General features: G+C 51.9%; 1 long non-coding RNA gene across 1 annotated transcript; it reads right to left on the bottom strand.

The window, feature by feature from the left end:
• Positions 1 to 1,383: 1,383 nt before the first annotated feature.
• Positions 1,384 to 7,800, bottom strand: LOC105868131 (uncharacterized). The gene is made up of 4 exons (XR_001152570.2): positions 7,663 to 7,800; positions 6,599 to 6,772; positions 5,698 to 5,793; positions 1,384 to 1,635 (listed from the first exon to the last, which is right to left on the bottom strand). It is a non-coding gene; the product is annotated as an uncharacterized LOC105868131 (long non-coding RNA).
• Positions 7,801 to 10,073: the final 2,273 nt, after the last annotated feature.

Raw genomic sequence — 10,073 nt, 5'->3', positions numbered from 1 at the left:
ATTTTAACTTGTTTATTTCTCATCACAGCCCTCTGAGTAGGTACTATGATTAGCATCAACATTTTACAGATGAGGAAATTGTGGTATAAAGATGTTAAACAATTTCCCCTAAGACACAGAAATTATAAATGGCAGAACAAGGGTCTATGCGCTTAACCACTGTGTTGTCACCCTAAGCTCATGGGATCTCAAAAGGGACTTTTCCTTGTCTCACAATTTCAGCTGGCATACTATGTGTCATTAATAGATACACTAGAATTCTTTTAGCCATTGCCCTAATGATAGACATAAATATTACTTTGAATCATGTGCTGTTAGAAACAGTGATGTGATTAAGCTGCTTTGCTTGGGGGTTTTTATGCACTTGTGCAAATATTTCTGTAGGTTAGATTCACAAAGTGCAATTGTTGGGGCAAAGTGTAAATGTAAATCTAGATACCTCTTGCTATATACCAAACTACCCCAAAATTTAGTGCTTAAAACAACCATTTTGGCCGGGCGCGGTGGCTCACGCCTGTAATCCTAGCACTCTGGGAGGCCGAGGCGGGCGGATTGCTCAAGGTCGGGAGTTCGAAACCAGCCTGAGCGAGACCCCGTCTCTACTAAAAAAATAGAAAGAAATTAATTGACCAACTAAAAGTATATATACAAAAAATTAGCCGGGCATGGTGGTGCATGCCTGTAGTCCCAGCTACTCGGGAGGCTGAGGCAGGAAGATCGCTTGAGCCCAGGAGTTTGAGGTTGCTGTGAGCTAGGCTGACGCCACGGCACTCACTCTAGCCTGGGCAACAAAAAGTGAGACTCTGTCTCAAAAAAAAAACAAAAAAAAAACAAAACAAAAAAAAAAAAACAACCATTTTATTTTGTTCATGATTTTGTGGGTCGGGAATTTGGAAAGGGCTCAGCTGGATGGTTTAGCTCTAATTCTCTTCCAAGATGGATCCATCATTCGCATGGCTGGGCCTCAGTGCTCCTTAACCACTCTCTCAATATGTGGTGTCATATCCTCCAGGGCTTTCCCACGTTTAGGCCTTTTCACAGCAAATGAATGTCAGATAATACAGTTTAGGTAACCAGGTAGTTGGCTTCCAAGAGGCAGGAAATGAAACCTGCTGGCCAATATAAGGGACACACTTGGAACTGGGACAGTATCATTTTTGCTGTATTTTATTGACCAGGGAACTCATGGTCCAACCCAAATTCAAGGAAAGGGAGCATAGACCCCACATCTCCATGGAAGGCATGTCAAAGAATTTATGGTCACCTTTAATCTAATCCACCACAATAGCTATTTCCAAATTGCCCTCCAAAATGTTGGTCAATTTATTTTCCCACCAACAGTGTACAAGATTGCCTTTCTTCACACTCTCACCAACACTATACACATTGTAAAACATTTTAATTTGCACTAATCCGGCAGTTGACAATGGTACTGTATTTCATTATCATTTTGTTATGCATTTCTCTAATTATGAGTGAAGGTGAGCATCTTTTCATGTATTTACTGTTCATTTAAAAAAATTTTTAAGCCAGATTGATGGTCTGCACCTGTAATCCCAGCTACTCAGGAGGCTGAGGCAGGAGGATCACTTGAGCCCAGGAGTTGGAGACCAGCCTGGGTGATATAGCAAGACTCTGTAAAAAAAAAAAAAAAATTTTTTTTCCTTGTGAATTGTCTGTTTATATACTTTGCCCATTTTAACTTTTGGTTGCCCCTTTCTTTCACATTGATTTGTAAAATGTATATATTAAGGAGATTAGCCCTTTATCTGATATTATAAAATATGTCGCAAATAGTTTTCCACAGTGTATGTAGCCTTTTTTTTTTTTTTTTTTTTTTTGAGACAGAGTCTCGCTTTGTGGCCAGGCTAGAATGAGTGCCGTGGCATCAGCCTAGCTCACAGCAACCTCAAACTCCTGGGCTCAAGCAATCCTTCTGCTTCAGCCTCCCGAGTAGCTGGGACTACAGGCATGCGCCACCATGCCCGGCTAATTTTTTCTCTATATATTAGTTGGCCAATTAATTACCTTCTATTTATAGTAGAGACGGGTCTCACTCTTGCTCGGGCTGGTTTTGAACTCCTGACCTCGAGCAATCCGCCCGCCTCGGCCTCCCAGAGTGCTAGGATTACAGGTGTGAGCCACTGCACCCGGCTGCATGTAGCCTTTTGACTTGGCTTTTTGATAATTTTCTCAATTCAGGCTTTTAATTTTTACATGTTCAAATTATCAGTCTTTTGCTTTAAGACTTCTGGATTTTAGGCCGGGCATGGTGGCTCATGCCTGTAATCCTAGCACTCTGGGAGGCTGAGGTGGGTGGATCGCTCGAGGTCAGGAGTTCAAAACCAGCCTGAGCACGAGCAAGACCCTGTCTCTACTATAAATAGAGAGAAATTAATTGGCCAACTAATATATAGAGAAAAAATTAGCCGGGCATGGTGGCACATGCCCGTAGTCCCAGCTACTCGGGAGGCTGAGGCAGAAGGATTGCTTGAGCTCAGGACTTTGAGGTCGCTGTGAGCTAGGCTGACACCACGGCACTCACTCTAGCACGGGCAACAAAGTGACACTCTGTCTCAAAAAAAAAAAGACTTCTGGATTTTGTATGGTGTGTTCCTTTCCTTTTTCAGAATTTTCCTGCTGGTCTCAAATGTTTATTTTTCCAGATGAAGATTAATATCATTTTCCAAGCCTCCCTCCTCATATCCTATTGGTGTTTTGATTGAAGTTGCTTTCCGTTTATAGATCCATTAGAGAAAATGCACAGCCTTGCAACTGGAGGACAAGGCTGGGGCTTGCATTGTTTGAGTCTTCTCTCCCATAGTGTGTCCAGGCTTAGTGAGGGGGTGGTGGTGACATCTCAGGGAGGCCCCAGCATCATAGACACCTGGGGGGGAGGAGCCCAAGACTGCTCCAAAGGCAGCCCTGGGGTTAGACAGGCCCTGCAACGCCCTGTCCCTGGGAATCCCAGGCCTGGCCAGGAAGGCCTAGAACAGCCTCAGAGCTTGGAACTCCTGGGTCCTCTGCGGCAAGGTGAGTCCAGGACTCCTTGAAGAAAGCATTCCTGGGACTCCCAGGAGAGCCAGACGTGCCCACCAAGAGCTGATTCATGAGGTAGGAGATTTCACAGAGCAGTGCCTTGTTGGAAAGACCAATGACCAAGCACAGTGACACATTTGCCAAGGAAAATCCTACTGGTCTGAAAGGCACAGCCTTGGGGAGAGGCAGAGACCTGCTGCGGGAACCACGGGACGGGAGGCTGCCGTGGGCACAGCCCTGCAGGCTCAGCTTCCTTCCCAGCTGGGGCTCTGCTTGCTGGCTTCTCTCCAAGCCTGGAGCCCAGTCGGCAGCATCTACCCACTCCTTCCTCAGGCAGGGTTCCTTAAAGTACCCAGGGAGACTGACTGGGCATTCATTTATTCAGCAATTATTTACTGGGTGTCTACTATGTGGCTGCCAGTCAGTGTTCTAAGAACTTGGGGTGCAATAGAGAATAAAAGTCCAAAATTCCTGCCCTCCTGGAGCTTATAGACAATAAAAATAACCACAATAGATATGCAAATGTTAGGAGATAAGTGCTATGGGGAAAAATTGGGGCAAGGTAAGAGGACTTGGGAGTTGGGTGTGGGGGTGTCAAATTCCCTAAGAAAGCACCTGTGCTGGGGCCCTTCCCTTTGCCCTCCAGATCCCCAGGGAAGGCTGGCCTAAAGGACTGTGTCCTGGCTCTCCCTGGGCTCTGCCAGTGGGGAGCCTTGCAGGAGAGCTGAGACAGGCAAGGGAGGTGTTTGTCCCCTTGGCTCCCTCCCTGCAGGTCACAGCCCCTGTCAGGTGGCTTTCTCCCACAATTCTCTCCTTTCTAGTCCCACCAGCCATGGCTTTCCCTGCTCCTCCCTCTTTCCCTGCCCCTCCTGCCCAACCTGGGAGTAGCAACCTGCTACTAGGCAGGGGCACTGCACTTTCCCTGGGTTTCCTTAAGTCCCATTCACACCTTTGTAAATAGTCCTTGAATAATGCTAATTTGAGTGCTGTGTTCTGCTGGAATGCTGAGAGATATAGTGACAGTTGAACAGGCTAGAAGGCAGCAAAGTGGTTTGCCATGAGACACCTAAGGGAAGAGTGTTCTGTGCAGAGGGAACCGTCAGTGCAAAGGCCTGGAGGGGGCGTGTACCTGACCTGTTTGCAGAAAAGCAAGAAAGCAGGAGCGGCTGGTGCAGAGTGAGGGAGGGGAAAAGGAGTGGGAAATAGCATCAAAGAGGTGCCTGTTGGGAGATGGGGGCTTGGCTTTTGCTCTGAGTGAAGTGGTGGGGAAGGTGCCTCTGGAGGGCTTTGAACCGAGGGAGGGGTGACCTTTAACACCATCTCTGGCTGCTGTGTTGAGAACAGACTATGGGGCAAGGGTGGAAGCAGGGAGGCTGGTGAGGGGGAGGCTCGGAGGGCAGTGGGGCAGGAATGCAAAGAGGCTGGGTTGTGATGCAGGGTGTGGGGGAGGAGGCAAGGGTGGCTTCAAGGCTTCCCTGCATCCACTCAGCCTGGCCATCAAATCCTGACCCTCTGGTGCTGTGTATGCACATGTCCAGCCGCTGGGGCTGTGCACTGCGGGTCCGTCTTCTCCGGCAGGCCTAGAGGTCTGCCAGCCTCTGCCAGGAGAGGTCCTTGAGCAAGTCAAAGCCCCTTGTCCTTGGTGCCATCTGGTCACGGGTTGGGGTGTGGGAGTGGATTCGGCCGCTGGGGTGCTGGGAAGGGAGGTCATGCCTGATGGCCAGAGGCAGCCCCAGGAACTGACTGTTCCTGTATGGTGACCTGTTTTCTGGGGCACTCCCAGACCCATGCCCTTCAGCCTGGGTCCTGTGGGTCAGCCTGACCTCAGTGTGACCGGCTTCCTCTTCCACTGCCTGCCTGGCTGTCAGGCTCCAGCCCTCTATGGGGGCAGCTGAGGCCACCAGTGAAGAGTCTGCTCAGGGGTGGCCCAACCCTCTTCCTCAGGTCCTTCAGCAGCCCCTGCCCCTCCTGTCGAATCCCTGTGTGGAGGGCCTCCTCCCACCGGATCCTGTGTGGGGCCCCTTGGCTGGACTCTCACTGCCCCTGCCTCTGCATTCGGGCCGTGAGCTCCTTCCAGACCAGCTGGGCCTGCACCGCCAGCAGCACTTTCCCCGAGCCGGCTCGGTGCTGAGCTCTCTGCTGGCCCATCCTGCCAGGCCTGCTGGCTCCGTCCAGTACAGAGGGCTGGTTGGAAGAGTGGGCTCTGGGGTACAAGCTCAGCCACTCGTCTGCATGTGACATTGTCCAGTCCACCTGGCTTCTCCAAGCCTCCACATCCTCATCTGACCTTGTGGTGTCCCTAGCGCCTTAGAGGCCCTATGTGTACTTGCTGAATAAGTTAATGTATACCATACGCTTCACCCAGCGCCTGAGTACGTGCTCATGAAGGCAGCTATTTATTTTTTCATTTTTTGAGACAAAGTCTCGCTTTGTCGCCCAGGCTAGAGTGAGTGCCGTGGCGTCAGCCTAGCTCACAGCAACCTCAGACTCCTGGGCTCAAGCAATCCTTCTGCCTCAGCCTCCCCAGTAGCTGGGACTACAGGCATGCGCCACCATGCCCAGCTAATTTTTTGTATATATAGTTTTAGTTGGTCAATTAATTTCTTTCCATTTTTGGTAGAGACGGTCTCTTGCTCAGGCTGGTTTCGAACTCCTTACCTCGAGCAATCCGCCCGCCTCAGCCTCCCAGAGTGCTAGGATTACAGGCGTGAGCCACCGTGCCCGGTCTGAAGGCAGCTATTTAAATCATCCCATCTGCAGATGAAGAAACCGAGACTCAGAGAGAAATGTAACCTGTCTGAGGCCTTAGGGCTGGGAGATGCTAGCGCCCCAACCCAGCAGCTCTCCTCTCCTTGCCTCTTCCCCACCCTCCCCTGCCTCGGGGAGGCCAGCACAGGTGTGGGAGCCCACCAGAAGGGGTGAGTTGAGAAGCTGGGAACTTACACTCTCTGAGAACCCCTGAGAGGAGAGGAGGCTCCTGTCACCACAGGAGGTGCAAAGATGAATTAAACACAGTCTCCACCCTCAAGGGGCTGCCAGGCAGGAGCAGCACCTGTCCCTACATAGAGGATCCAGGAAGCCCCAGGGAGAGGTGGCATCTGGGTTCCCCGTACATGATTGGCTCATTGAGTCAAAAAAAAAAAAAAGTCACAACAGAATCTGAATTTTTAAAGACAAGTCCAAGTTTCAAATATTCTGTCCGATTGTTGTAATAGACTATCAAGTGCCCCAAAGAATCCAATATTGTGGCACTTAAATGATCTTTCAAAGCCAGATGGGTCACAAAAATCTGTTACTCCATCATCTGACCTGGGGAAACAGAGTCCCTCTTATGCTGGGCACACAGATGCCCCCTGCCCCGAGTGTCATGGGTGTGTGCACGCCCATACAGTCACAGACGCTAGCCAAGACAAAGGGTCACCCACTCTTGGGCTGTTAGATGATTTGGTGGCTTGAGTTAGTGCCACCTCCCTTTTCCAGCAAGGGTCCTAACACCAGTGCTGGGCACTGTGAGGTCTGTTGGGGCCTTTTGAATCCTCAGAAAAAAACACACTCTTGCCTTGCAAGTTTCCCGTCAGCCTGATGGGCAAGGCCTGGTCTAGGAGACGCCAGAGCTGCGGCTGGGGTGTCTGGACAAGGCTGCTGTGCTCAGATGCAGTGGCTTTGCCCCCCAGCATCTTGCCGCAGACCCGTCTTGCACATGAACTGCTGCCAGGACTTTTGGTTTCGGTTTCTGAAAGCAGAAATGAGTCCTGCCCTTTCCCTCTGCAGCCCTCCACATTCCCACTCCTCCTCCCCTGCCTCCTTCCTTCCTTCCTTCTCCCACCCCGGTGGGAGATGGCCCCCCTGGTCCCTGGCTTTGCGGGAGGGAGGGAGGGGAAGAATGGAAGGGATAGAGAGGGGGGTGGGAAGGAAGTCGCCACTCCATTTTCAGGGCTGGGTGAGCACTCACAGTTGTGCAGACTGTACACTGCACAACTCTAGAGGATGCCAGTCCCCTGGACACCACCAAAATGTGCACAGTGACTAGTGCACTTTTCAGGCAGGTGGCAGTAAAGTGTCCTGAGAAGATAGTCTGAAGCTTTCCAAGTGGGATGAGAGGACGGAGTGCCTTTCGGCTCTGATCTCCCAGAAGCCCCAAGCTAGACCCTGTCCCACTAGCGACCTCACCCTCAGGCCTTGTTCTCTAAGCCACGTGTCCCTCTTTGCTCAACTTCTCAGCTGACCTAGAGCCCCAGTGAGGGACTTTGGCAATCATCTGTGAGACCATATGTGGACCCCAAGCAGGTCTTTTCCATTCTGGGCCTCAGTTTCCCCATGTGTAATATGTAGAGTGGACAAATAGTCTCTAAGGGGCCATCCAGATTTAACATCTGAGTTTGTGCTGAGGGTGCCTGGGGGGCAGATGATTAGAGTTAGGTTCAGGCCTCAGGGTCCCCTGTACTCTGAAGGAGGGAGGTTGTTGGTTGCAGTTTCCCTGACTGAGAGCAAGCAGGGTTCAGAGAGGATTCTTTTGCTGGAGAAAGACAGTGGGCACTCCATGAAGTGGTCCAGAGGGGCAGGTCCCCTAACCTCTCTAAACCTCAATTTGCTCCCCCATGAAATGGGGGTGATGTCACTCACCTTGCAGGTGGCTGTGAGGATGGAAGGAGTACTATATCCACATGTGCTGGCATGGAGGAGGCCTCAGAGAGGGATGGGCCTGTGGGGACAGTGGCCACTGCCTGAGCCCAGACTCCAGGGCAGGAAACCTACCTGGTTTCCTCTGGGCCTGACAGGACACCCCTCCCACCTCTCCTGCCCTGTCCTTCCTCCCTGCAAAACACTCCACCCTGTGGGCTCCCTCTTAGCATAACCACACCTCTGGGAGGATGCCAGGGCCTGCACAGCTCCATGGGACCCCAAAGAGCCCAAACCCCTCGGCCTGGCACACAAGGCCTCCCCATCTGCCCCCCACAACCCCAGCCCTATCCTCAGCCCTCCCCAGCCACCTTGAACTACATGACGCCCCCAAACAAGCCATGCTCCGTCTCACCTCCAGGCCTTTGCCTGGGCTGTATCCCTCAGTGCCACAAGTCATATGCCTTCCCTTCTCCCCCGCCTTAAGAGAGTTAAATCCTGCTCATTGTTTAGGACCCAGCTCAGATGTCACCTTCTCTGGGAAGCCTTTCCCTGGCATTCCAGTAAAGAAAATAATCACTCTTCCTGTTGGCTCCCTAGGCCCGGGATTCACAGTCCAGTCAGGAGTCTCAAGAAGCTCAATGCCTTATCTAGAAAACAGAGGTGAATCTTCTCGACCTTGGGGGTGCAGGGAGGTTGGAAGAATCCAGTAAAACGGGACATGTAAGGCCTCTAAACACAGCGTGGGGCACACAGTAAGTGCCCAATAGTTGCAGCCACCCAACCCTGTTCTTTCTGGAGGGCCAGGGCACAGCTCATTGGGCGCTCCCAGTGATTGACAGGCCGTGAGCCCAATGACCGACCCAGGCCAACTGGGGCCTCCACCTGAGGGAGTCAGAGTCCTGGAGTCTTTTTGGGAGACGGGCCTGATTTCCACACGCAGCCTTGTGTCAGCCTGTGGGGCCCGACCAGCCCGCTGATGACTCAAGTCTCCTCCCCACCCTTCCCCTGCAGGAAGAGGCCCTGTCATAATCGCAGTTGTACCACATAAAAATAGCTCCAGTTCACAGATACGTGAGCACAGCCCCTACCACGGAGGGAAGAAGAAGGCCATTTCCCCGTGTGCGTTCCCCTTGGCCCCTCTTCAAAAGCCCATTCGCTGGGGTGGGGTCCGAACACTGCTCAGCAATAGCTTCCTCAGCTGCTTCCTCCCCAGCTTCGGTGCTGAAGATTTTTTACCGCTTTGCAACCAGCTTCTCACATTTTCTCATTTGGCCCTCACACCACAGATGCGAGGCAATCGAGGTTATCGTATCCATTTTGCAGGTGCAGAAACCCAGGCCAGGAGAGGGGAGGTGACTTGCCTGAGGTCACACAGTGAGCCCGTGGTTGAGCTAAGTAGGGGCCTTGTGTGTTCTTTCTGCACCAGCACCTGCCTCCTGCTTGGAAATTGCCATGGCCACAGCCAGGGCACCAAGAAAAAGGGGAGGAGAGAAAGGCTGGAGGGAGCACAGATGTGAGGGGTAGGACATTCAGGCAACAAACATTTGTTGAGCTCCTACCATGTGTCAGGCACCGTACTGGGCACTAGGAAGAGAGTGGAGACCAAAAAACAGGCCCCCTTCCTGCCCTCATGGAGCTTACGGTTTAACAGAATGAGAGTGAACGTTCATTGAGCATTTTTTTTATAGTAGGTGCTTTGCTAGCACCTTTACATGGGTTATATCGTTTAATCCTCGCCAATATCCCCATAAGGTAGCATAGTGGACATTTGTCATTTGTGTTAGCCACTCAAAATCTGAAAGCCCTTCCTTGTGTGTTCTCCACTCAAGAGGAGGAGCCCAGCTTCTACTTCCAAGACTAAATATGCCAGCTACTCCCTCTTCCAGCCTTTCTTGCTGCCAAGGCTGGGTATGTGACCAGGCTTGGCCAGTCAGGACAACCACCGCAGATCTGTGTTGAAGCAGTGACCATTCAGATCCATCCTGGCAGTCGGTACAGGCAGTAACAACGGCAGCCACAGGTGGCTTCCAGAGGCAGCAGGGTCCCTCATTCACTGCTGGTAGAGCCAGTGTCTCTGGTCACTGATGGTAGCCAGTGTTGTCCCTCTAGCTTTGCAGTGAGATGCTGAGCATTGCTTTTTAGCTAGTGGAGAGAGCAAAAAAGTCCTGCCGAGCCTGTAGGTCGAGGTGGCGGAGGTGGGAAGAACCTGGAAATGGCAGGGACTCTGGGATGGGGGTGAGACTTCCTCTGGGGCCTGCCAGCCTGAGCCTTGTGTCCTGGGCTGGGGAGGAGGTGGGCACTGGTAGCCTCAGAAGCCCCTGCCTAGTGGCTGCATAATCATCAGTGCCTGAAACCTGAATCCCTCGAGAGCCCCTGTCCACTCTCGGGCTGGCTCTTCTCCCACCCTCCGC

Source organism: Microcebus murinus, chromosome 6, assembly GCF_040939455.1.
Source record: "Microcebus murinus isolate Inina chromosome 6, M.murinus_Inina_mat1.0, whole genome shotgun sequence".
NCBI classification, from domain to species: Eukaryota; Metazoa; Chordata; class Mammalia; order Primates; family Cheirogaleidae; genus Microcebus; species Microcebus murinus.
This window is presented reverse-complemented; position numbering and strand designations above follow the sequence as displayed.